Source organism: Mus caroli, unplaced genomic scaffold (genome assembly GCF_978045245.1).
Source record: "Mus caroli unplaced genomic scaffold, Mus_caroli_1 scaffold_15, whole genome shotgun sequence".
NCBI lineage: Eukaryota > Metazoa > Chordata > Mammalia > Rodentia > Muridae > Mus > Mus caroli.
In genome coordinates this window covers 52132669-52160612 of record NW_028227270.1, presented here as the reverse complement: position 1 = coordinate 52160612, position 27944 = coordinate 52132669, and the positions used below count along the sequence as shown (strand labels likewise).

General features: G+C 43.0%; 1 pseudogene; it reads left to right on the top strand.

Moving 5' to 3' along the window:
* Positions 1 to 2328: 2328 nt before the first annotated feature.
* Positions 2329 to 5134, top strand: LOC110307701 (glyceraldehyde-3-phosphate dehydrogenase pseudogene; annotated as a pseudogene).
* The last annotated feature ends 22810 nt before the right edge of the window (positions 5135 to 27944 follow it).

Here is a 27944-nt window from a genome sequence, read left to right as displayed (position 1 = left end):
ATGCTAACATCCAAATCTGGTTGTATAGCAGACTTCCTTCAGAAGTATTTACAAGCACAACTCCAAAGCATTGTATAGGGCATTCTTACCCTTGAACCAGAGATAAAAGTAAACTTCAAGATACAGGAAATTGTATCTTACCACATTCCATTCTGTCCAGAGATGATCTATAGAAGCCCTTAGCCTATAGTGATTGTCACATGGGCCAGAAAAACAAACCTTTTAAATCGTAGATGTCTATTTCTTTATTACAGATCTGTCTGTTTAAAGGAAGAGATTTGGGGCCTGAATAATATTTAATATGTAAAGTGACGCATGCACCCTGTATCAGCTTTATATAAGCTGGTTACCCTGACAGAACACACACGAGCATCAACCATGCAGACAAAAATCAGTTCTACATTCCAAGGAGTTAACAGATTTTGTCAGCTCCTTCATCCATCCTCAATGAATGCTGTTCTGGAAGTCATCGTGAAGAACCAACTCACAGAGAGTCCTAAAAAGCATGGCTATCACTAGACTCAAATAGCCAGCTTTGTAAAATACCTAGTTTTGGAAGAGTTCATTAAAGGGCATGTTGATTGAATATAAGACTCACGGTGACCAATAGAGAAAAGTGTGGGCTTCTGAAGACTCTTCTCAGCTTTGGGGGAGGCCGGGACAATCAGTATGGACCTGTCGAGCAGTCAACACAAATCACTAGAAGCTATTGGAAGACCATTGGCAGTAAAGTTTTATGTCTACCTCACTAACAATGTTAATATTGCACATTATTAGAAGCCCATTTAAGGCTAGTGATTAACAAAGCCGAAAAAGACAGAGTTGCATTTCTGGATGCACAGTGGGAAGATTTTCATGGATCTTGCAAAACAAAGAAACCAGTTAAGCCAGGAAGAAAGACAGAGACATGGGTAACTTTAACTGCCTACTCCAGCTGCCATAAGGAAATATCACAGATAAGTGACTTTGAAAATGGTTACGGTGTACAGACTGAGAGCCTGAGATGGGGTAGCCAGCACAGAGAGGGTCTGGTGAGAGCACTTGATCTGACCTGCTAATGGTTACCTTATCATTTGATTCTCATGAGCAAGTTCTTCAAAGAACCCCTAGACCCGTCTGCTCAAGGTCCCAGCTTCATGAACTCATTTAACATCAGTGACTTCTGGAAAGATTCTCCCTCCAAACACAGACACACCGGTCAGGTCCTTGAGCAATGAAGGAAGGCACAATTCATTGCAAAGCAGGAATTATTTTGAAATTAAGGCATACATTATATTAAAACCTGCATTGTGAGTCCACAGCAAATTTGTCTGTAATTATTTTATTTTATATTTATATTGTAAAATGGTGTCCCAACAACAGCAACTAGATAAATAAGTAAATCTAAAATATTTATAAAGGAAATACTTGCCTGTTTTGTCTATTCTAGTTGTATAACTGAACTGAGAAGTCAGGAGGAATCAACTCGGTCAAGTTTTAATAATTTATTTTAACCTTCTTTCTGTTATTCAACACATACTTATTGAACTCATCTTGTGACCCAGTCATTGTTTTAAGCTCTGAGAATATAACAGAGTGAAAAATCAACACTACTTCTTGCACATATGGAGGTTTCTTTTCGTGTGAGAAGATCAGTGAGTGAACAATGGATAACACAATATCAGGAAGAAAGAGCAGCATCCATAGGAAGGAGTCACTGAAAGAGCTTCCTGATTGACTGGTTCTTATCACCCTGCATTTGTGTGAAACTGGAAAAAGCTTGGGTTGGGCAACTCTCAACCCATGCAGACCTTTAGAGAATCTACTGGAAAACACTGAGAATGAAATGCCTTCCAAAATGTCGACCATCCAGGGTAAACACAAGAAGCAGGCATTTGCCCATGTACTCTTCTGCATCCCTGTTGCTGTGATAAAGGCAACATTGAATAGAAACTTGGGGAAGAAAGGGTTTATGTGCCTTGCAGGTTATAGTTCATCATACAAGGAAACCAAGAAGTAACTCAAAACAGGAACCTGAGGCAGGAACTGTAGCAGAGACCAGGAGCGAATACTGCTTACTGTCTGTCTGAGGCTCCTCATGGTTTGCTCAGCTTCCTTTTGACCACTTGCCCAGGGGTGGCACCACCCACTGGCTGGGCTCTTCCACATTAATCATCAATTGAGAAAATACCCCACAGACATACCACAGGCCAATTTGAAGGAAGAAGTTTGTCAGTTGATGTTTCCTCTTTTCAGTTGACTCTAATTTGTGTGCAGTTGACAAAAACTAGCCAGCGCAGAGAGAGAGAAATAAGATCTCACAAATGCTGCTGAGAATGAGACTGGACCATGAGACCTGGGGAATGCAAGTTGTTGGTGACCTTGATAAAGCTAATGCCAACAAGACTGCTGGTCAACGTGATACTTGATATGTACCCAAAAGAGAGTGCGAGGTGAGAATGTGAAGACAGAAATAGGCCTTCTTTTTAGAAAATGGACTTTAAAGGGAATTGTGAAATGGGGTAGCAGCTGGGGAGTGGTTCTGTGGAGGGATATTTAAATGAGAGCAAACACAGCACTCTTATATACTGATGCAAATGGACCCAGAGAAACTTAGCATTTGATTATGTAAGTGCTCAGAGGAGTAGCTTCAGGAACAAAGTTCCAGAAGAAAGCAGAAAGAGGCCATCCAATACACACATGGGTACTTGGGGCCCAGACTTTGCTAGGACAAGAATTCAACTCTTGTCACTGGAAAGAGGGTAGAGTTTCTGGGTTCGGAGCAAGTGATTGGCAGGTGGAGGGGAGATAAAATGAAATCAGGAGCAAGGCTGCCCCCAGGGAAAACCTGCACATAGCAACAGCAGCATACCCAAATCCTTCAATAGAGGCTTCACTGTGATGACCCCCATCATAAGTCTACAGTTGGCCCTCAGTATCCTGAAACTCATCAAACACCACACTTACTGCCAACACTTCTCTTTGTTATGGAGGAACTGGAGGAAGCTCACGGTCGTATCTCTTGAGCCAAGTGACCTCATGTCTGGTTCCATTTTGGTCCGACCCAGTACTATTCCTGACATCTGGGTTCTCAGCATCATTTTCAAAGGAAACCCAACCTTGCTCAGTGTTCTACGGAAATAGATTCAACCTCAGCTACTCCATGTCCCAACTGAATTCTGTCTTTGTAAAGAAATACACATCCTATCTCTCACCTGTGTACCTCCTCTGCCAAAGGAAGAGAATCCCGTTTTTTTTTTTTTTTTTTTTTTTGGTATTTCGAGACAGGGTTTCTCTGGCTGTCCTGGAACTCACTTTGTAGACCAGGCTGGCCTCGAACTCAGAAATCTGCCCTCCTCTGCCTCCCGAGTGCTGAGATTAAAGGCGTGTGCCACCACACCCAGCTTGGGAATCCCTTTAGAGAGAATGGAATCTGAAAACTGAGGCTTCCTTATGGTGAAATCTGAACACCAGGACCACCACTGACCCAGACAGCTGGAGCTGACCACATTTACCTTATACCTATAATGTTTAAGAGGGGCATAAAAAGTAGCTACACACACACTACTGGAGATTTATTTGGTGGCATAAGATACGTTGTCTCCTCCATTATATGGTGGCTCAATTTAACTGTACATATTTTAGAAAGTGTCTACAGTGATAGGTTTTTATAGATCTTTTTTCAAAAGTCATTTTCTTTTAGTTACAAAGGACCAGTCTCAGCTTGGAAAGGGGTTCTTGAAGAAGGGGTATTTGTGAGCCATTAAGAAAACAACTCAAAATCAATCGTGGGTAAAAGCTGACAGCTCTGTGTTCTGCTTGAGCTGGCTCTCCAAAAAGCTCTTGCAAACCAAATTCCAGTCTTTTATTCACAGCATATCAATTAAATCATTACCCCAGGTTCCCTTTTGATTACCCCTCAAATCAGCATTTTATGACCTTAGCCATTTGATTCTTAGAAGGAGACAGCAAGTACATAAAAAAAAAAAAAAAAAAAACATAGCAAATGAGCTCTCTGCTCCTCACAGAGACAGCCTTGTGCAGTGCCAGCCTCATCCTGTAGACACAATAGTGAAGGTTGGTGTGAACGGATTTGGCCATATTGGACGCCTTGTTACCTGGGCTGCCTTCTGCTCTGCACTTAGCAAAGTGGAGATTGTTGCCATCAATGACCCCTTCATTGACCTCAACTACATGCTCTACATGTTCCAGGATGACTCCACCCATGGCAAAGTCAATGGCACAGTCAAGGCTGAGAATGGGAAGCTTGTCATCAATGGGAAGCCCATTACCATCTTCCAGGAAGGAGACCCTGCTAACATCAAATGGGGTGATGCTGGTGCTGAGTATGTTGTGGAGTCTACTGGCATCTTCACCACCAGGAAGAAAGCCAGGGCCCACTTGAAGGGTGGGGCCAAAAGAATCATCATCTTCACCCCTTCTGTTAATGTCCCCATGTTTGTAAAGAGTGTGAACCATGAGAAATATGACAACTCACTCAAGATTGTCAGCAATGCATCCTGTACCACCAACTGCTTAGCCTCCCTGGCCAAGGTCATCCATGACAACTTTGGCATCATGGAAGAGCTCATGACCATGGTCTATGCCATCACTGCCACTCATAAGACTACAGAAGACCCCTCTGGAAAGCTGTGGCATGATGGCCATGGGGCTGCCCAGAACATCATCCCTGCATCCACTTGTGTTGTCAAGACTGTGAGCAAGATCATCCCAGAGCTGAACGGGAAGCTCACTATCATGGCCTTTCATGTTCTTACCCCCAATGTACCTGCTGTGGATCTGACTTGCTGCCTGGAGAAACCTGCCAAGTATGTTTATGTCAAGAAGGTGGTGAAGCAGGCATCCCAAGGGCCCACTAAAGGGCATCCTGGGCTACACTGAGGACCAGGTTGTCTCCTGCAACTTCAACAGCAACTCTCACCCTTCCACCTTTGATGCTGGGGCTGGCATTGCTCTCAATGACAACTTTGTAAAGTTCATTTCCTGGTATGACAATGAATATGGCTACAGGGTGGTGGACCGGCCTCCAAGGAGTAAAAAACCCTGGACCACCCACACCAGCAAAGATACTGAGAGCAAGAGAGAGGCTCTCAGTTGCTGGGGAGTCCCTGTCCTACTCGGGCCCCAACACTGAGCATCTCCCTCACAATTTCCATCTCAGACCCCCATAATAGCAGGAGGGGCCTAGGGAACCCTCCCTACTCTCTTGAATACTATCAGTAAAGTTCCCCAGTACCCACAAAAAAAAACCCAAAAACATAGCAAATGAACTCAGAGATCTGCCTGTCTCTGGAAGCACAAACAGCAAGTTTAGCTGCTTAGGAATCCACACTGAGATTGCCATTCCATAAATCTCCTTATCTCTTTCTTTAATATCGTTCTGACCAGCTGGGCTAATTAGTGCACTTGTCTCTGTTCTTTTAGGTTGTGGGGTCCCTCAAACAATTCATATTGCATCCTTATATTTTACATAGTTGAGAATTATATATTCTTAAATTCATGTTTTCAGAGTTGTTTCTCACAGCCTTAAGGGCTGTCCTGAAGGTCACAGCATTTACTATTTTGCTAAGGTACACATTCTCACCTCCCAGACCGATGCTGCTTCTTATTATCATGGAGTGATTCACCTTAACAGGGATAGCATTCCCCAAAGGAGGAACATGAAAATGTCTGCATTATTATACAAGCAAGCTGCATACCCGGAGCAACCGTCAGCCTTCATGGAGCCCCTGTCCTGCTGCTCAGCTCCAGGGACAGGAAACTCTGCCATCCCATCTCTTCCATGCAGGACTTGGCAGTTAGTTATCTCTCGATTTCTTCCTTCACCTCCCCTACCTTTCCATTCTCCACTGTTGTCTGGTTTGAATTAAGGTTATATGAGGATACAACAAATTTGTGACAAAGGCATAGGAATAACTGATGTTAATATTCCTCAGAAGAGAGTTGGGAACACCATCAAGTGTGAGGACTCATAATTCCTAGAAAATAGTTCAAGTAGATGGTGTTCCCATACCTCAAACATTTTCCTGAAGAAAATATAACACATTTGTGCTTTATATAACCTGGAACATGTTTGTCTGTGAATCGGCTAGACTACTAAACCTTAAATCCATAACCCTGTTATCAGAGGAGCTGTAAAAGTGATGGTGTCTTTTGCTGAATAGAAGCTTTGTAGCTTCATGACGTTTATTAATTCTTGCTCTTAAAGCCTATTCAGAAAGCCTTTTCTTGTGCCAATGAGTGCAAGCCTATTGCATACTATTATCAGATTCTGGGCATCTGGACTTAAGTTGAGGTCTTTGATTCATTTGGAGTTGAATGCTGGGCAGGATAGTAATTATGGATCTATTTTCATTCTTCTATATGCAGCCATCCAATTTGACCAGATCCATATGTTGATGTTACTATCTTGTCTCTAGTATTCATTTTTTGGCTTTTTTGGAAAAATGCAAGTGTCCATGGATTTGTGGACTTATGTCTGTGACTCCACTTCAATTCCATTGATCAATGTGTCTGTTTTTTTTTCCAGTATTATGTAGTTGCTATTGCTGTAATATTATTTGAAATATGAGACGGTGATACCCTCTGAAGTTCTTTTTGCTGTTGTTCAGAATCACTTTAACTATCTTGGTATTTTGTGTTTCCATATGAAGTTTAATTTTTTTTCAATTTCTGTAAGGAATTGTGTTGGAATCTTGGTGTGGATTGCATTAAATCTGTAGATTCCTCTTGGTGGAATTTTTTTTAATTCTCTTTAAAAACATATTGAGTCACAAAAGTAAACATGTGTATAGGAATAAAAACAGAAAATTTGAAATATTTATTTTAACAGTGCTCTTGACCATGTTAGCCTTATTAATCACGTAAGAAAAATTAATCAGAGTTGGGTAACAGGCCTGCTCAGATTTTATTATTACCTCCTGAATTACACTATTTTAATAAAAGCTAAGTTTTAGAGGAACCATTTCTTAAAGAAAGGGTGTAACAAATTTCAGCAGAATTAGTATGCATGTTTCACAGAAACTTGTAAAAATAAGTATGGATATAAGTATGAAACCCTTTGCATATGTGACAGGTAAACAGAACCAAGACTTGAATATTGAAGAGTTTTGAGGGAAAAGGGAGAGGGAAGGAGGGAGGGGGAGGAGGGAGAGGGAAGGAGGGAGGGGAGGAGGGAGAGGGAAGGAGGGAGGGGAGGAGGGAGGGGGAGGAGGGAGAGGGAAGGAGAAAGAGGGGAGGAGGGAGAGGGAAGGAAGGACAGGGAAGGAGGGACAGAGGAGAAGGGACAGAGGAGGAGGGACAGAGGAGGAGGGATAGGGGAGGAGGGAGAGAGGAAGAGGGAGAGGAGAGGAGGGAGAGGGGAGAAGAGAGAGGGAAGGGTAAGGAAAGAAGAGGATAAATATGAACAAAGTATCTGATCCCATGAAGGAAAAATGTCTTCATAGGGCACATCACTATGTGCAATGAACACACTACAATAAATACGTCTGAAGTGAATGAACAAAAATTTAAAAGTAGGCTAAGTTTGATGGGCTTCATTTTGCTAAAAAAAAGTAGTTCTTGGCTGGGGCTATAGTAATGTGACCCCTGACATCATAACGTCCCAAGATTTCCAACAAGAGGAGACAGTGTGTCTGCTCCCCTGCTAGCAAGGATCCTTGGCTTCCACACCACAGCCACCATGCTTGGGCTATGTCTTCTTTACCTTCACAATTCTAGATTTCTGTAATGGGAACAGCACCTGGACGGAGTTAAAATCTGGCAACAATGCAAGCCAGTTGGTTGTAAGCAAGGAAAGAACAGGCTTTTAAAAATAAAATGCATCTGTACTATTCTGGTTAGAATTTTTTCTTCTTTCATACAGTGTCCCCCATTCTCCATCTAACTTACAGGAACTGCCAGTTGAATGGCAGCATCAACTCAAAGAAATGTGAAATTTCTGTGATGGAGACAAGCGGCTCAAGGTGCCAGCTTAACAGAAAAGACAATGTGTCTATAGGTCATGCAATAGAAGTTTTTACTTAGTTCATGCAAACACCACTTCAAACCCAATCCAGTGAAGCCTGGGATGGGAGATACAGAACTCTATGTCAGCATCCAGTCACCTCTTCAGGTAACACCCACAAAGTGACTTCTTCACAGGGACAGGAAGTAGGACATTAGCCATTTAATTACATTTGTTTAGAATTAGTAAAATATCTTTTTGAAAGAACTCAATTGTGCTGGGCTGTGGTGGCACACACCTTTAATCCCAGCACTCAGGAGGCAGAGGCAGGTGGATTTCTGAGTTCGAGGCCAGCCTGGTCTACAAAGTGAGTTCCAGGACAGCCAGGACTACACAGAGAAATCCTGTCTCAAAAAACAACAACAACAAAAAAACAAACAAACAAACAAAAACTCAATTGTTTCGTTTTCTCGAGGAAAGCAAAAGTCTGTGGAAATAAGTTTACAGAGTTAAGCTGACCTGCGAGAGTCATGCTGACTTTTGTTCATCTTAACCCAACCTGGTCTTGCCATTATTCTTATATCTGATCACATTCCAAAGAGATGTGTGTTTTGAGGAATAAATCAGAGTTAGAACTAGCAGTATCAAACCTTCACCATCTGATCCTATTAATGATTTTATAGCTATATTTTAGATGAAGTGAAAATTTATTGGTTGTTTTATTGTCTGGTACATTTGATTTGTTTGGTTCTCCTCAAAACTGTCAGTAAATTCTCACTGGCTCATATATTTGATTTGCCTGAGGACAAGCACAAAAACATAAATCTTCACTCTGAGTCCAAGGACTTAAAACTGTAGTCCTGGTTTCCTTGAAAATCAAATAATTTGTGCTGAAAGGAGAATAGAGAAGAACTAAAATATTATCCCCACGGTATGGGCGTTAAGGGAATATGTATCCCTGAGGTGGAGGAGGAAAAGATGAAGGAGGGATTCAGACACTGGGAAGGACTCATCTGGAGGAAGACAGAAGAGGAAATGAAATTCAAATTATATGGAAAAAGGGAGATCAAGAGCTGAAAGACTTAGAAAGACCTAGTGCAGCATTAGAGGGTGGTGTGTCAGAGGATTAGGGGGTCCAGGGCGAAGCTGTGTGGACTGTGGAGACCCTGCAAGACTGTGTCACATGGGGATTGATTCTTATACATAGTGGGGACGTGCTAAACATTCTAGTCTTGGATAATATCTTCAGAAAACATCAACTTAAGGACCTCTGGCATCTGTCATGGGAGCTGGAGTCACTATGGCCTGTCCTGGACATAGGTGGAGAGGAGGAGAAAAGGTAGAAGGCAGGGATAAGGCAGTGTTGGTGGCAAGCAAGCAGGCAAGAGAGGTGAAAGTAATGAAGCTTTAGCCGAAAAGACCAAGTCAGTGTTAACAGCAGGGGCGTCTTTGAAAAGGCCCTGCACTCTGACATTTCAGGATGTTAAAGTTAAAATCAGCAGAATTCCTGTACTTCCCATGGATGGACCAGAGCAAAGGATGGGACTCAGGCTGGAAGACCAAGCAAAGGTCACCTGTGCCACTTCAGCTGCTCCTGGGTAAGGACTGAAGAAAGGAAATGGTCTTAGAGGGGTTCTGCCATAGAGACAGCACAGAGACAGGAGACACGCGGAGGATCTAGGATCATCACCAGGAAGGAGTTGTGACAGTAACCACCCATTGTGTAAAAGCGTTGAGGGACCGGCATAAGGCTTGTGGAAAGGCCACTGGATCTGGGGGATGGTGTGATACAGCGAGCTAGGGAAGGGTGTGGTCTCAAGGTCATCAAGCTTGCAGACTCAAGAGAAAGGCTGTGGGAAGGCAAGATGAGGCAGAATTCCCAAGGTGACAGACAGCGGAAGAGAGCACTGGCACAAAGAGGCTGGGTGGTCAGGTGGGTCCTGGAGCTGAACACCACAGGGCAGGATGCCATATTTCCCTCTGACATTTGTGGGAGGAAGAGAGGGAGGGAGAGAGAAAGAATATGGATGCGTTGAAAGAACACCAAATTAGGAGATGCTGAAGGCAGACCAAGGTGCAAGAAGGAAATGATATAGTGTAAAAATAGTCAGAAGTCCTACAGGAAAAGCATTTGCTCAGGTTTGAGTCATTCCAGATTGGTTAATCCGCAGTTCATGTTTAAAGCCCACCTTAGTGGTATTTATTCATTGTGTAAAAAGAGTACAGAGTACTGAAACATATAAGTGCATATTACTATAAAGAAGCTTTTTGTCACCAGGTTAAAATGATTTCATGTGTTTTCATCAGTTCTTTTATAACATATGGGTCAGAAACCTACAGATGCTAAATAAATGCTCATCGGATACATACGCGGCTCAATGAATGTCCAGAGCAGGATGCATCGGTCCTCAGGGGATGTCCCGCAAACAGACAAATGCCTCTTTAACTACTCATATCCCAAAGAAGTCCATCTCTGATGAAAGAGGGGAAGGCACCAGGCCTGAGGTGCTGTACAAGCACAGAGCTTTTCTCTGTATGTGCAGAACCCAGGTTCAATTCATGGCTGCATGAAGAGCTGCCATCTCAAAACACATGGAGGAAACCGGTGACTGGGGCTAAGCCTCTGTAGTGCTCAGAGCACATCACTAGCCATCATCGGCAGCTCCAGCCAGAAACCCTGATTATCCTGCCTGCTCTTGCTGGAGGCTACAGCCCCTCAGCTTCGCTTCCTTGCATGCAGCATCTGCTGTGGATAATAAGAAGTGACAACCCTTCTAGTATAAAGTTAGTGGCTAGGACTCACACAACATGTGGTGTTCTGAACCCTGCAGAGGGAGTCTCATGTGGCTAACAGCCGAATGACAGAAAGGCAAAGCAGAGTCCAGACGGGAGATAGGACTCAAGCAGTCCCATGGAGCTTTGGGACAGGTGAGTTCTAAGGGCCCAGAACGGACAAAGTCTAAGCAAGGTGTGTGAATTAAGGAACTGCCACCCTAGAAAAGCAATGTGCAGACTGACATCACCCAGGAGCCCTGTGGAGGAGCAGAGACTTACCCAGTCAGCGAAGTTGCAATTGTCTTTCGGGAGAGGCTGGACGAGGCACGTTGAATCTCAAGGTACTGGGCTCAGCCATGGGCATGCTGCCTTCCTGAAAATGATGCAAAGGTCTAGACTGGTACTTTTCTGATAAAGCTCCCAAGGTGAGCAGACTATTGTCTAACGTAGCAGACTATTGAAGAGCCTATGGTGACCTATGGATGCTAGAAACTCTGCTATTGCAACTGAGAAACTAACTTGTATTTCAGTCCATTTTAATTACTTGAGCTGCAAGTTAGTACACATGGCTAGGGGACCAGTGCTGGAGCACACGGGTCCACAAACTACAGATTAGTATCCTGGGCCCTAAACCCCACCCAGGTCCCAGAGCAACACCACGGGCTTATAATCAGGCAAGAGAACATGGACGTTTTCTCCTAGGAACTCTTCCAAAGAGGGAGAGACACAGGGATTCTGGAATGAAACAGCGCAGATCTTTGGAACACAGCACTCACTACCACCCTCCATCAATACAACTCTGTATTTGTATGGAGTCCACTTCTCACCTCCAGGCCCTGGGAGAAGAGCCCTAGCACCTTGTAGCAATATCAAGTGTGGATGAGAGATTAAGAAAGCAAAAAAAACCACAAACAGTAAGGCAGAAGCTAACCCAACAAAAGAAACATGTGGCTTAAAACCGCACTGAGCTGCTCAAATGGAAAGGAGCCTGCTGCCCCTGGAAGATTGGTGTTAAGGGAGAGGCGACTACAGGAATCACAAAGGTTGGGAGACGTTGCAAACTAAAGGCAGAACACGAGCATGGATATAGGAAACCACCCAGTCAGCACTGTGCTCCCCATCCAAAGACCTTGCTGCATACACAGAAGTCAATCCACGAGACCAAGAAGACTATGAGTGGCCAGGCTTCCTAGAATGCACAAGAATCTCGTGGACAGCAGGCCTGATGGGTACTACATAACTGCTTGGCATAGCAAGGAGACTAGAAGAGTCAAGGCTGACTCTACGGTGAGACTTGTAGCTGGCACCTGAGTCTCAGTCAGGTAAGGAGCACATTAGTTTGGGAAGCAGGCACTGCAGAGTCCACTGAGGCAGCCCAGAGGTTGATAGAAGACAGCCCAGAGGACCCAAGACAGATGGGTTCCAAGCACTGCCTCAGGAAGCAGACATTTGCCTAGGAAAACTTTCTAATGTGGAGCGGCCCTCAACAAACACTGGTTTAGAACAACCAGATAGTGAGAGATTATTGTCATTTCTAGGATACCACAGATGTTCATTAGCCTGTGTCAAATCAGAGCTATAGCCTTTCAGGTCTAGGAACCCATTTCCAAAAGTTCCCAGGATAATTTGAGCAGAATCAGAGGTCAACTGTACTGGCTGGGTTTGTGTCAACTTCTCAAAAGCTGGAGTTATCACATAGTAAGGAGCTTCAGGCAAGGAAATGCCTCCATGAGATCCAGCTCTAAGGCATTTTCTCAATTAGTGATCAAGGGGAAGGGCCCATTGTGGGTGGTGCCATCCCTGGGCTGGTAGTCTTTGGGATCTATAAGAAAGCAAGCTGAGCAAGCCAGGGGAAGCAAGCCAGTAAGCAGCATTCCTCCATGGCCTCTGCATCAGCTTCTCTGTCCTGACCTGCTTGAATTCCAGTCCTGACTTCCTTTGGTGATGAACAGCAGTGTGAAAGTGTAAGCTGAATAAACCCTTTTTTCCCCAGCTTGCTTCTTGGTCATGATGTTTGTGCAGGAATAGAAACCCTGACTAAGAAAACAACAGAGCTTGGTTCAGAAGTCTATAGAAGCATCAATGGAGAGATGTGGAGACCGGAGGGAAGCCTTCCCCAAATATGCATTTGCATGCTGGCTTAATTACCATGGCCCTTTTATCTGTCCCTACAATCAATAGAATGCTTTTCTCATTGATTTTCCCCAGGGTTTGCTTTTTGTAAACTGTGTCTCAAGTTGAGTAAAGCACATTTAAGAAACTGTGGAAATATGACATCACCTGCAATCCAGAATTCAGGCCCATCTGGCCATAATATTATAGTCAACAACTCAGAGAAGCCATGGAGGGTTTGAGTTCAAATGTTAGATGCAATAGGTTCAAGCTCCACGATGCTGGGTGAGCATGAGCGTCTACCCTGTCTGACCTCCGCCTTCATTTCATCATCGGGAATATGAAATGTTGTGCTCTAAACAAAAAGAAATTTGGAAAAATGAAGATATTGGTTATTGAGGAAAGGCTAATAGAAAATTGTGTCTTTTGATGTAATGTATCGGTAAATATTAACTAAGACTTAATTGCCTAAAGATAAATATATACAGTTTCTTGATGAATTTATCATGTTACTTCTGCCACAGCATGGTTAGCACCTTTCTGAAAAGCCATGCAGAAGGTCTGAGAGAGCGTGGAAGCCTTCACTTCTGACACATCCTCTGATGATATCAAGCTATTATAGCAGAAATTTACAGCAGCCAAAGCCTAGGGAGAGGGTATTATCAAGAGTCTTCGGTGTTGATTCTCAACCTTCCTAATGCTACGATCCTTTAATACAGTTCCTCATGTGGTGGTGACTTCCAACCATAAAATTATTTTCATTACTGCTTCATAACTGTAATTCTGCAACTTCTAAAAGTCTCTATGCAAACATCTGTGTTTTCTGGTGATCTTAAGTGACCCCTAAGGGGTCATTCAACCTCCAAAGGGGTCATGCATGAGACACAGGTTTGAGAACTGCTGCATGAAACAAAAATAGAAAACTAGATGCTGACTTAACTCACAGTGATGGCCAAGTGCTCACTGAAGGATGGGTTAGAAGATTAGACAATGAGGGGGGAAGGATTATAGAGGCCCATTGGACATGCAAACTTTATATGCCCCAGTACAGGGGAACGACAGGGCCAAAAAAATGGGAAAGGGTGGGTAAGGAAGTAGCGGGGAGGGTATGGGGGACTTTTGGGATAGCATTGGAAATGTAATTGAGGAAAAGATGTAATTAAAAAAATAGTTTTATATGTAAAAAAAAAAAAAAAAAAAAAAAAAAAAGAGCCAGAGGGGTGGAGACACCAGGAGGGCGCAGCCCACAAAACCAGCCAAGCAGGGCTCATAGGGGCTCAGGGACAGAAGTGGCAATCCCAGAGCCTGCAAGGGCCTGCTCTATGTCTTCTGCATATATGTTGTGGTTGTTTAGCTTGAGATGTTGTGGACTCCTAACAGTGAACGTGGGAGTATCTCTGACTCTTTTTGCCTGCTCTTGGGACTGTGTTCCTCATACAGAGTTGCCTGGTCCAGCCCTGATATAAGGATTTGTTCTTAGCCTTAGTGCATCATGTTGTGCTGTTTGGTTGATATCCCTAGGATGCCTGTTCTTTTCTGAGGGAAAACAGAGGAGCAGTGAATCTGGAAGAGAGTGGAGGTCAGGGAACTGGGAGGAGTGGAAGGAGAGGAGGCTGTGCTCAGGATGGAGTATATGATAGAAGGATAAATAAAAGGACAAAAGAAAAAGGAGACAAGGGATAAATATCTCTTCAAATACAGAAACTATATGGTAAAGAGGAGTCAGGGTCATGACCTGTGACGCACAGCTGTGGCGAGCCCATGTAGGAACACTCAAGGTGAAGTAACGACACTTTTGTTTTGTTTTGTCTTCTTTCTTTTTTTCCTTTTTCTATTTTTTAAATCAATTATTCCATGTGTTAACATTTCAAATGATATTCCTCTTCCCGGTTATCCCTCCACCAGCCCCCCATCCCACACCCCCCTTCCACTCCCCTTCAACTGTAGGAGGATGCTCCCCCATCCACCCACACTCTCCCACCCCATCACTCCGCATCCCCCTATGCTGCGGTGTCAAACCTCCCCAAGACCTGCTCTTCCCATTGCTGTCAGGCATGGCCATCCTCTGCTACATATGTATCTGAAGGCATGGATCCCTACAGGTACGCCCCTTGGTTGGTAGTCTAGTCTCGGGGAGAACTGGGTGTTCAGGCAAGCCAGCCTATGTTCTTCTTCCAATGGGGTTGCAATCCCCCTCTGCTCCTCCAGTCCTTCCACCTGCTTCCCCACCCAGTTCCCTGAGCTCAGTCTGATGGTTGGCTCCAAGCATCCACGTCTCCATTGGTCAGTTGCTGGCCAGACCTCCCAAGGAACAGCCACACCAGGTTCCTGTCAACAATCACCTCTTGACCACAGCAACAGTGTTGGGTTTGGTGTCTGCAGACAGGATGTATCCCCAGGTGGGGCTGTCCCTGGTTGGCCCTTCCTTCAGTCTCCATTCCATTTTTTGTCCCTGTTCTTCCTTTGCACAGGAACATTTCTGGGTTAAAAGCTTTGAGACTAATAAAGTTTTTATCCTCAAGAAGGAGTTCACGTAAGCTGCTTAGAAATAAACAGCTTGTGCATGGTAGGGTTGGCCTCAGCTTGTTGGTAGGGGTGTTGTTGCTGGGCAACTGTCCTCTCAGGAGAATCCTCCCTAAGTTGCCACAGTCTTGAAGACTGTCCAGATGTCCTCCCAGGAGTGTGCCCTCTATGAGGCAAGTAAATCACGAGGTGTGGTGAGGGCTTGGGAAGTCCCTGAGACACTTTGTCTCAGACAGGTACGGCATAAATTCCACTTTCCCAAGGTTTCTTAGGGTCAATTAGACTGGTTGTGATGAGTGATTTCATCTTGGTGTCAGCAGGTTCATGGGTGAATTGACAAAGTATCAATGTAATGGGAAGCCCCTTGTGAATGTTAGCGCCTTTTCTGACTCACAGTGGAGGAAAACTGAAGTCATAAGTAGTTATGTGCCGAGAGCCATGGCTCAGCCTCGGGCCAACTCTGCCTCTGCTGAGTCCTCCCACACTGCCTGCTGCCCACAGGCTCGCCCCAGGCTTCCCGCCAGTCCCCGGCTTTATGAGATACTTTACACAAAGGAGAACAAGTATGAATTTTAACAATACACCAGAATGGAAGCACTCACCATCCAGGCATCTCTAAAATTGTCTCCCGCTTTCACAGTATAGAATGGCAATGAATGTAGTAAAAAAAAAAAAAAAAAAAAAAAAAAGATGAAAATTAACTTGATGACAAGGTTAACCAGGTTAACCTGTCACCAGGATTCAGATGCCACCCACTATCGAGCAAGGAGTAAGATTAAAGGTTACTGTGCCCTATGGCAACTGGGCTAACACATGAGATTCATCTCATTATCTCCAAAAGGAAACCCTAACCCTTGACACTTAGCATTGAGGAAGGCAAATACTGTCAGTGTAACAGGATCTAGAATCACCTAGCAGACGAACCTCTGGGAATGCCTGACAGGGAATTTCTAGACCGGAGATGGCATGCTCCACCCTAAATGTTGACTGAATCATTCCATGGGCTGGGGTCCTGGACTGAAGAAAGAGGAAGGGAGAGCTGAGACCCAGCATGCCCCTCCTCCCCACGATTCCTGAGTGGGGATGCCATGTCACCAGCTCCCAACACCGTAGCTTCCTCACCTTCGAACTGTGAGCCAAAAGAAACCCTTCCTTCCATAAAGCTGTTCTGGTTGGATATTTCCTCACAGCAGCAAGAAAGTGCCTAATACCCTAAGGCGAGTCTCCTGCCCACAGAGGGACTGGACTTTCCTGTCTGTGAAGTGAGGCTATCGGGGTTAGCATTGACTTTGATGGGTTGCTGGTGAAGAGCGATGAGAGGAGGTTGGAGTGGGAACTGGGCTCTAATCAGCAGACGGAGATCGCATCTTTCATTTTGGCCTCCTTGGGGCCTGAGTCTCTGAGCATCATCAGATTTCCTTTTCTGTTGGCGGGAAGTGATGACGATACTTCTGGAAGCGTGGGAGACCACACTGTCAGATGTGGCACGCGGAGACCAGACTATCGGATATGGCACATCTAAGGGCACGCATTGTGGGCTGAGCGGCTCCACTCACACTGACTGCGGAGTGAGCATGCTTCCCAAAGCAAAGATTCTGAACGATGAAACCTTGCCCCTTTGATGTCCCTTCCTCAGAGAAGTGCTCCCGGAGATGGAACGAAGCGTTGCTCTGCTCCAGTCAAAGGATCTTTTGCAAAGTCCAGGATAAAGGTATGCTTAGCGTTCTGAGGGAGAATTAGTATAATAGCCACACAGGCCGCCTGCAGACCTTTCTCTAATGCTTGCATCTATATCGCAGAGCTGAGCATTAGTTCTTATAACAACTTAAAGCAAGAGAAGGACATGTGAGGCATAAGAGGATGTAAAAGCCAACTGCTTTTCGGGCTCCAATTCTTTTTTTTTTTATTGTGATGCATAAATACCTAAAATGTGGTTGACTGTGCAAGGGTAAGTCCTTAAGTGAAGCTTCGTGGCTTCAGAGTGGCCGCTCTCATGGCACGAAAGTTCCCTGAGAAGCGTGGAGTTCGGGGATGGGTGAGTGTTCATTTGATTGGCTACCTCTATCTTGAGACCTATTTGTATTTATAAATTCATTGCAATAAAGTGATGTTATTTTTAAAAATTAAAGCATATTTCTAAACATCTACACTACAGCTTTCAAAAGCTGATAATCTAAGGATGTGGGGTCTGCTTCGCCTACAGCTAAACATCAAACAATTCTGCTTGTCCAGTAAAAACACCAAATTGCTCAGGCATTGACGTAAGGTGAGATAGGAATGTATATAATCTGAGCTTTGAGAAAGCTGAGGCAGGAAGATTGACATGAATTTAAGGCTGGTCTGGGCAATATCATGATTACTGGGTTAGCCAGGACTACTTAACATGACATTATTTTAAAGCTAAATTAATTAATCAATTAAATTAAAAATATTAGAAAAAGATTTATCTTTTTAAGCTTGCAATCAAAGTAATCATTTGTTTATCATATAGAACTCAATATTTGATACTATCTAATGACTTCTTTTTTCTATTTCATTGACAAGAGAGAAAACTTATAGTTTAAGTTTTCTTATGAACACCTGGTCTCCATGGGAGTCACCTGTCCCCCCAGGCCATGAACATGACAGTACACAGAAGCTTGCTGTCACTACACAACAGATGTGTGTGGCAACAAAGCCTGAGCTGGTTCTGGTGGCCAACTAAGTGACTTATGTCTGAAAACATGGGCCTAGGTGCCCATAATCCCTTCCTGCTGCACATCTTGCCTCTCACTCTTGTCCCACAGACAGGATGTGACCATGCACTTATCCAAGACTGCACTGTGGTCACATCCAGGTCCATCATGCCCCACCATTCCACCCTGTCCAATGTCATCGCCAGAACATTCCAGAGAACAAACAGCAACTCCACCACAGCTGACTTCCAAATTCCCTGACATGATATTTTAATGTTGGATGATGCTTTGGGGCATGAGAGGCCTTGAATTATTCACTAGGAAATAAGAAAAGTAAGTGCATTTTAAAACTCGTTGTGATTTGCTCTGTTTCTTTTGAATGAGTCTCTGTCAGGGATTGCATTCTTCAGAAGTGACTGTGGAAAGCCATGGACATGTGCTAACTATGCCATGCTTGCCTTCATAAACCACAATCCCCTGAGGTCAGCAACGGCAGGATTGGCACCACCACAGTAGCAGAAAAGCAAGGATGCAGATCAGAGTTAGGGTGAGCTGAAGATTCCTCCATATCTCCCCGAATTGTTCTGCATTCATTGGTTTACTCTTAACAGTGCTGAAATATCTGCTCTCACACTAGAATAAGAAAGAGACCCACAGCTGGACCCCACCCATCAGAATATGGTCTTCAGAAGCAAGTGGTTAAAGATGAAAATTTGCCAAAAACACAAAGCAAGCATGCTCTCTGTAGCAAAGGAAGTGAGGACCTTTATAGTGCACAGAGCTATAAATTCAAAATCTACATGATGAAAGCCGGAGAAATTAATTTGAGGAAGATTTCAGGAGGCACATGGACCACAAGGCTTGACTAAAGACGAGTGAGGAAAAGGCGTTCAAGCTGTGTGAAGATGGTTGTCCACCTTTGTGATCTATGAAATGCAGGTGCAGACAGATGCACGGAGCATCAAGTCCGTCACCAACAAGATAATAACTATTTAAGCAAAGATTGGGAGAATCATACAAATGAATGCTTCCTTCAAACCTCACAAGGCTTTTAGGAAGTGAGTGATCCTTTGGGGAATCTCCCTTGATGTCCCCTGACCTACTGTTAGTGGTTAAAAACATGGTTAAAATCCCATGTCCTGATATTCAGCAAAGTAAAAACATTCTACAACAACAAAAACCTCCAAGACTGGCTTAGCAAGCGACATGGGAAGCCTTTGTTGGGGAAAAACCAGTAAGAGGAAAATAAAAATAACACAAAAGTTTGAAACCTAACAGTAGGCAAATGAAGGCTGAGAAGAAACTTACCAATGCCTTCAAACCCAGTCAAAATCTCAACGGCATGCTTTATAACACTGCAGAAGGGGCTCGGAGTCCTTCTGAAAAATACATAAACATAAATAATTAAGAAGACACTACAAGATTAATGAAGAGTACATTCCCTACTCTATATTAAAACCAAATGTGGAACTGTACTAAACAGAGCAGAGTGGAACCAGTAAATTATTAAAATAAAAAATTCATGAGTGGTTAATTCTGGTTATTTGGGGATCTATTGCTTTCTGGGTTTTTTTTTCCCTGTGGTTTCTGTGACAATCCTGAGTGTCTGTTTTGGACATCAAACACTTTATGTGTCCGTCACTCACGCATGTCAGACCTGGTACATCATGTGCTTTTGACAGCACAGTACTCCCTTTCCTCTGCTGTTTTCTGTCTATAAGCATCCTCCTTTATTAAATGTGCCTTCACTGAGCCCACATCTGCCCAGCCTTCTGTCTCTTTCACTGCCCTCTCAGAGAATCTGATCCTCATCCCATCCCTTCTGTTCTATGGCTCTTCTCTGCCCATCACTTGACTACACTGATGTGCACCCAGCAAGATCACCAGGACCCTTAAGTCACTCTGGCCTCCTGTCACACCATCTCGTTTTACTTGGTCTCTTGACAGAAATTCCTACAGCTGACCCACTCGTATTTCCCTTTAATTTCTATAACTCCATAAACCCTTATTTAAATCATTCAACCAGCTCTTTATATCATTACACAAGTTTCTCTTCTTTACACAGTCTTTTCGATGATCCTGTGAGTTCTAGGACAGATAACAAGTTAATCACATGTGTCCATTAAAATATAAAGATATCATAACATATTAGTATTTTGTGTCTTATACATCAGGCATGAGTCTTATAGTGGCCTTAAGTGGGTGGGAAGACAGTACCCAGATAACCCTGGTCAGTATTGCAGATAGAAGGCAGCATGGAAACAAATGAAGTTCTTAGCAAACAAGTGCTTCATGGGGCCCAACCAAGGCTTCTCTTGTAAGGGGTTGGTTAGATGGTTCTGTCAGCAAAGTGTTTGCCAGGGTAAGCATGAGATGATTCCCCAACACCCATGTAAAAATCGGGATTTAGAGATGTGGTCCACAATTCTAGCACCAAAGAAGCAGAGACAGGAAGATCCAATTGGTTTGTTGGCCACTCAACAAGCTCCAGGTTCAGTGAGGGAGACCATGTCACAAAACATAAGGTGGAAAGTAACTGAGGAAAATAGATACAGATACACACAGAGAGAGACAGAGACAGAGAGACAGAGACAAGACAGAGAGACTATAAATTATAATAAATTCATAGATCTGGATTGGAAGGGAAACTATACATTACATAGGTCTATAGCTTTACTGAGCTCGTCACACAGAGTTCATGGCTCATTTCTTGATAGCTTTCCTTTGATCATCTCAGGCAAGTGGCATCATTGCTATCGTCTGCTTCTCTTTGCAATCTTTGTACCAGGTACTATGTCTTACTATGTTATAGTTAGACGCAACACACCTCACTTTGTGTTCATGGTGAGTTGATGATCCTAGTGAGAGCAGACAGAGATTCTGCATCTTTAAGATGGAAGGAGCATTTTACCAAGTTTTAAGGTAAGCCCTATGAAAGATTTAGAGCTTCTTTGTATAAGCAATCATAGATTTTAAAAAATCCATCTTATCTCTGTGTCATCCTAGAAAATAACAAACAGAGGAAAGAGGAGAACTGATCCATCCATTAAGCAAATTCCTGCAGTCATGGCTACCCCAGAATGGTCTATGAGGAAGAAAAAAATGTACATAATAATGAACAACTGAAGGATTGTAAGTCTCACTATTAAATTCAAGCAAAGTATTGATCATTTCACTTTTGCAACATCTTTAAATAAAATACATGGATGGGCGCTGGAGAGACGGCTTAGCAGTTAAAGAGCACTGGGTACTCTTCTGGAGAACCTGGGTTCAATTCCTAGCACCCTTATGGCAGCTTACACATGCATGTAACTGCAGTTCCAGGGCTCTGGCACTCTCACACAAACACACATGCAGGCAGAACACCAGTGAACATAAAAATTTTTAAAATACATGAAGCCAGGCAGTGGTGGCGCATGCCTTTAATCCCAGCATTTGGGAGGCAGAGGCAGGCAGATTTCTGAGTTCGAGGCCAGCCTAGTCTACAGAGTGAGTTCCAGGACAGCCAGGGCTGCACAGAGAACCCCTGTCTCAGAAAACCAAAAAATAAAAATTAAAAAAGACTAGGATAAGAATTATATAAATAATATTAAATAAAAAGCACTCACAGGAAAAAAATGGCCTATTATCCAAATTGTCACTGAAAATTGGTTGATGGCAGGTAATTGTTCGGGTTTCTAGTTCTCTGTAAGTAGGACTAATAACAGCTGGCAGAAAGTGAAGTTAAAATTCCCTCCGCCCCTCTACCTTCCTCTCACCTAAACTGTGATCTGACAAGAGGTAAGCTTATAGTAATATGTTCCAGACCACTTTTACTGATACAAATTTGTTATATAATGCACATATCATAAACTGGTGATTGAACCATGTTCTATATCATCTTATTGAAATGTTTCCTTAAAGTACTGAGGAACTGTCTGAATATGCGCATGACTGAAGAATCCAGAAAACAATATGCATGACAAGGACAGTCTGGGCCAGCTCTTCTCACAGCACCAATCTGGCAATTAAAATCATGTTAAGTACCAACAGATGAATCATTAGAGGAATATGGGAAAGTTCATGAGCTGAAACGTCCAAACTCTATTTGTTATGATGAGAACGCTGAGGGATAAGGAAAGTTCTGGCTAGAACCCCTGTGACACAACAGACAGCTTTCTTTCTCAACTATGTGACAGCCATCAGAGACACTCACTTGTGAGTGTAACAGCACCTGATGCCTTGTGGTATATGTACCCCAACCTGGTCTTGCTTTCAGTAGGGAATCCACCATCAAGCATCATAATGTTTGTCAAGTGCATCAAATCAATGTACAGATGGCCATTATATAAATCACATCACTGAGCACTTCAAAGCCTTTGCCCAATCTCGATGAGACAAACAACTGAGAAACATGGCAATGGCGCATTCTCTCTGAGTTCACCATTTATCTCGAATGAGTTCCAACTGTAGCCAAAAGAAGATGTTTACCACCTTGTTGATGTACTCTCCTGGAAACTTCAACTCATTTGCTAGCTTTCACAAGGCTGAAAGATGCCATACATGCTACCCCAAGGCAGTATATGGCTACAAAGAAGCAGTGTTTTCCAAATCCAGGGTGGCAATTGCACGTATGAACTCACAATGGCTGTAAGACCTCACTGAGGGAGGACGTGTATGTTATCTTTCTGTCTTATTTCACTTAAGTTGATAATCTCAATTTTCATTTATTTTTCTGAAAATATGTTTTTTTCTTCTTTATGCATGAATAATATAGTCCATTGTGCCCATACACCAGGAAGCTCAGGAGAAATGCCGCATGAGAATGAAAACATGGCTCCAGATGAGAGGGTGTCTAGGAACACAAAGGAAGTATCTACAAACCACATTCTAGACCTCTAAGGTGCTACTGTCTCTGCAAAAGGTGTGCTAAGGCACACACACACACAAGAATTGAGAAAACAAGAAGCTGTGTCATGATGTGCTCTTTCTATGGGAAGACTGCCATCTTAAAATGTTCTGCTGGGTTGGACAGAGAGGAGTGAACCTTGCCTCCTTCCCATCTGGTCTTTCTCTAGAAACTTCTATGGCTAACAAAGGATCATGATGGATTTTGTAGTGTTAAACAGATGTGTAGGTATGAAACTGAGCACCTGTGGTTTGGTGTTTGTCATGTGACCACCAAGTGGGTCTGTCGATTGCTGGACTAAATCAGGGCACAGGAAAAGATAAATAACAAATGGGTGGTTCCTAGGACTGATATCCAGAGATGTAGTCTCATACAGCACGGTTTGAAAAACATCCAGTGTACAATGGTTTTGAGTCTTAGGAAGAAGAACGGTTGGCATGTCTGGTTAACAAAAAGGAAATCACACAGCAGGGACATATCAGGAAAAAATGGTTGCTGTGCTGTAGCCTCAATCTCTCCAGCCCTTTGCTGTGAAAACCATGACAGCAACCTGGCCACAGGGCCATCATTGTTTCTGTACAAACTATGCATCATTCCTTGATAGGTTCAAAATTAAGTAAAGACCATTCTCATCTGTTTAAGTAAAAAAATCATGTATAATTAATTAATGTCTTTATCTTCTGTTAGCTCAAGCAGAACGCTAATATGCCAGATCTCTTAATTTATAGCTTTTCTGTTCATGAAAATTTAAAAGATATCTGTATTCTATTTGAAGCCTGAAGTGAAAGGGTTCGTTTCTTTAATGTTGTTTTGTTTTCTTGAGCCTCCAAAGACCCATTTATCATGTTCAGGGAGGCAGTGTGACTCACTTGGTGTGTGGGCTTTTAGATAACTCACCCTGTGCTGTTTAGATAAATATGAATTGTTTTGTGAAAATGCAACTTAATTTAGCAACTGAATTTGGACTTCTCCTTAGCAGATACTGGTGGTAACAGATGACAAAGTTCACTGTCTGGTGACCTGGGCCCAGTGGGACCATTGTGACTGTGAGCATGGGCCTTCCTGGGTCCTGAAAGACAGCCTGTCAGGAAGGCCTCAGTAAAAATCCATCCACGTGGCCTGGTGTCCCTTGAGCATTCAAATGAACTAACTAGAGTAGGGAAGGGCTGCACTAGACATGTGAAGCAGTAACAATTTTCTCTCAATGACCAATTTTCATGATGAAATATCTTCACAAGGACAATGGCTCCGGTCTGAGCCCTCCTTGAGGGACCAGTTTTATAAGACATTAATTATCTGAAACACACTATCTGGAGAGTTCTGTTGACCTTCATTCCAGCCACAGCAGGTAGGAAACCTTGTTTTCTCAGTATCAGAAATTCTGTCTCTAAACATTGAGATTTTCTTAAAGAAAAAAAAAAAAAAAAAAAAAAAAAAAAAAAAAAAAAAAAAAAACCTCACAGGGTTATAAACCTTCCTCTAATCTCCTCTGTGCAGAAGACTGATAATTCTGAGCTTGCTTGTCCAGTGCTGTGGGGATTTAACGTTATTTGCCTCCCTGTGTTTCAAATTCCTGGAGGTTTCATTTTTATTTTCTCCAGTTTCAAATGTCTCTTTATTTTAAAATTATAAGATTCTTTAGACTTTCCTGGGAGATTCATTCATGTTGTTCACCAATATATTTGAAAACAAAGAAATATCAGTTCTGGGTACTTTCCTAAAGTTCAACAACCAGGAGCTGCTGAGACTGCATTCTAGGTAGGACAGTTGGCCAAGCTCTAGGAACTCAGGGTACTTGACATGGCTTCCACCATGAATATAAAGACATAAAATTGGACCTAAGATAGTGAACTCATAGTAAAAGGTGCAGGAGCTATACTCTACTATTCTATACTAGCCCAAGACTGTGGTTCCTGGAGGAGGATCTGTAAGCAGAGCTACTCTCTGCCTTTGCTGTCTTCTGGAGTTAATACTGAACATGTTGTATGTCTTGAGATACTATATTAAGACTGAGAACATAATGAGATTCTTTCAACTATATCACTAGATTAAAAACTCCTTGGGTATGATGGTTTAGATATGCTCGGCCCAGGGAGTGGCACTATTAGAAGGTATGGGCCTGTTGGAGTTGGTGTGGCCTTGTAGGAATAGGTGATAGGTGTGTCACTGTGGGAGTGGGCTATAAAACCCTCATCCTAGCTGCCTGGAAGTCAGTCTTTGACTAGCAGCCTTCAGATGAAGATGTAGAACTCTCAGCTCTGCCTGCACCATGTCTGCCTAGATGTTGCCATATGCCCATCTTGATGATAATGGACTGAACCTCTGGTCTCTGCAGACATGGCATACACAAGGTACACAGACAGACATGCAAACACTTAATAAATATTAGATACATTTTTAAATCAATTGTTTAGAAGGAAGCTACAACTGCCACAATTAAAAACTAGATGCAGCATTGATCTAGAACTGACCTGGAAGCCTCTTCCCAAAGGAATGGCTCTCATAGCATTGAAAGGTGAAATGCAAGCTTTCAAAGGAAAAAAGCAGTCAATAGCCATAGCCAGCTGAAAATCCTATAAACCATACCATGACCAGCACATCAAGATGTACCCAGGAAGAAAACAATTCAATTATATTTCCAGAAAAATGAAGAGCCACCATACTGGACTTAAGACCCACTTAATAGTAGGGAATTTGGGCCAGTTTCTGTAAACCTAGTCAACTGCTCATAGCTAGGGAGGCCAAGAAACCTAGAAGAGAATCTATTACTGCCACTTTCTAAAACCACTATAATTCCCAAGTCCATTCCGTTTTCTGTTGCTAAGCATGGGGGTCATCTTAGAAACCCACAACTGGTTTTTTAGTGCAGAAAGCAGGTGATTATAGGGAGCCCTAATGCATCTACAATCCAACCTACCTAAGGCTCAGGGACCACTGAGGAAATACAGGTAGGGTGGAGAGATTGTAAGAACCAGAGGACCAGGACATCTGTTTATAAGACACTGAGCAAGCAGCACCCATAAAAATATCAACAATAAGATCACCTAAAAATAGATGTATAATGACACCAGCTAATAAGCCAATGTAGGTGAGAGAAATCTCACAAGGTCCCACTCCTAGATGAAGAGCAATAGATAATTAATGACTACTAAGAGAGGGAGAATTAATCTTCCCGGACAAGCCCCCTAATAGATTATCCAATCCCTGGTGGTCAGCCCTAAAAGAGTCATAGTCTATGAGAAAGAACCTCTACTCCAGCCACAAAGGCTAGAACCAAAGAGCCATTGAACCACTTGTGGTGAGGACATATGAATGCATGGGGCAGTTCTGTCTTCTCAGCTCCTGTGGGTCATATGCTTCAGTGGCATCAGCCAATGAGAATGTGACACAGAAACTGAATTCAAGATGTTCACATTTCTGGTTCAATGGTCCAGCCGCTCAGTCACTCTTAGGGGAGGGAGCTGAGGAATCTCTTTAAGGTGCAGTATGAAATAGTTTAATGTGAAGGCACTCTCACACTTTCTCACACCCTTCTTCCATAAACATTTCATTAGCTTCCAAGGTGACCTTATGTAGGAAGGCTCTTCTTTCTGGCAGAGGAAAAGAACCAATGGAAATATTAAGGCAGAAATATTAATCATTAATATTAACTCCTGGATGATTCCAAGAAAGTCAAGGAGTTATTGAGTGGTGGTTACTATGAAATCTATCCTGATCATTCATTTCACTAACCCAAATGGTGATGGCTCCATGCACCAAAATGCCTTGAGTCCACAGACAGAGATAACATAGCAGCCTGCATCCACAACATTCCCTCTCTGATCCCTGGATATCACCATACAGTTGTCTAAGCCTTAAATCTTAGCCACAGGCATAGGAAACCTCTTTTCAGGTTATCAGTCAGGTGAATTAAAGAGACTCCTAAAATAATATAGGATATTGCCATTGCCTGTGGCTGCCTCCATGAACTTGGAAGTAAAACCCTATTGCTGAAGATCTCACACACTTTAGACACAGGATTTGGCAGAGTAGAGCTGCAACTGACCTGGAAGCTTCTTCCACATCTGCTAACTCTCTTAATATCCAAAAGCATTACTCAAGATGCTAAGAAAGAAAAGCAATCCATAGTTCCGTCCAGCTATAAGGCCTATGAACCACAAAAACCAGCATAGTAAAATATTCCCAAGGATGCAATAGTGACACATATATATTTAGGAGCAACCAACCTTCCACTCAGTAGGAGGAAATTCAAGCCCAGTACTAAAAACCTAGTCAACTATCTGTGACTGGAGAAGGCATGAATCTTAGTGGAGACTCTACCACTAACCCTTTCCTAAACCAATATTTTCTCCCACTGTGTTCTGAATACGTACACTTATACCCACAAATCAGTGTCGCTCTCACCTGTCATCAAGGAAGCTTCTTTTTGTACAAATGAAAACCATTACAGAAATGTACAACTGTACAAAGAGGAAATAATACTTTCTGTGGTGCTCAACCCCTATTGCTACATCTACAATGCAACCTCTACACCTAAGACTTATAGAACATTCAGGAAGAGAGAACAGAAAAATTGTCAGAACCAGAGGACCAGGATACCTGCTACAAGATAGTGTCATCTATGTTTATATCATGTGGGAAGCTGCACCCATGAAATCTCCAAAACATGGTTGTCTAAACAAGAACTGAACCATTTGACATACCCACAGAGAGGAGGGAAATACACGAGACCCAACTCCTACATGAAAAGCTACCAATTACTGTCTGTTGAAAGAGGAGACTCAGTCTTCTCCAGGGACAAACCCCCTGATAAATTATCTAACCCCAAGTGGTCATCCCACATACACACATACACTATACATATATGTATGTATGCTCCTGAGTCTATTTAGTGTTCCTTATATGTGTATGTATGTAAAACAATCTGCTTCATTAGTGGTGGTCAGTGGTGAATGGTAGGCAATAAGAAGGCCTAGACATGACTCTCTAGTCAAGCATGGTGGTGCATGCCTTTAATCCTAGGATT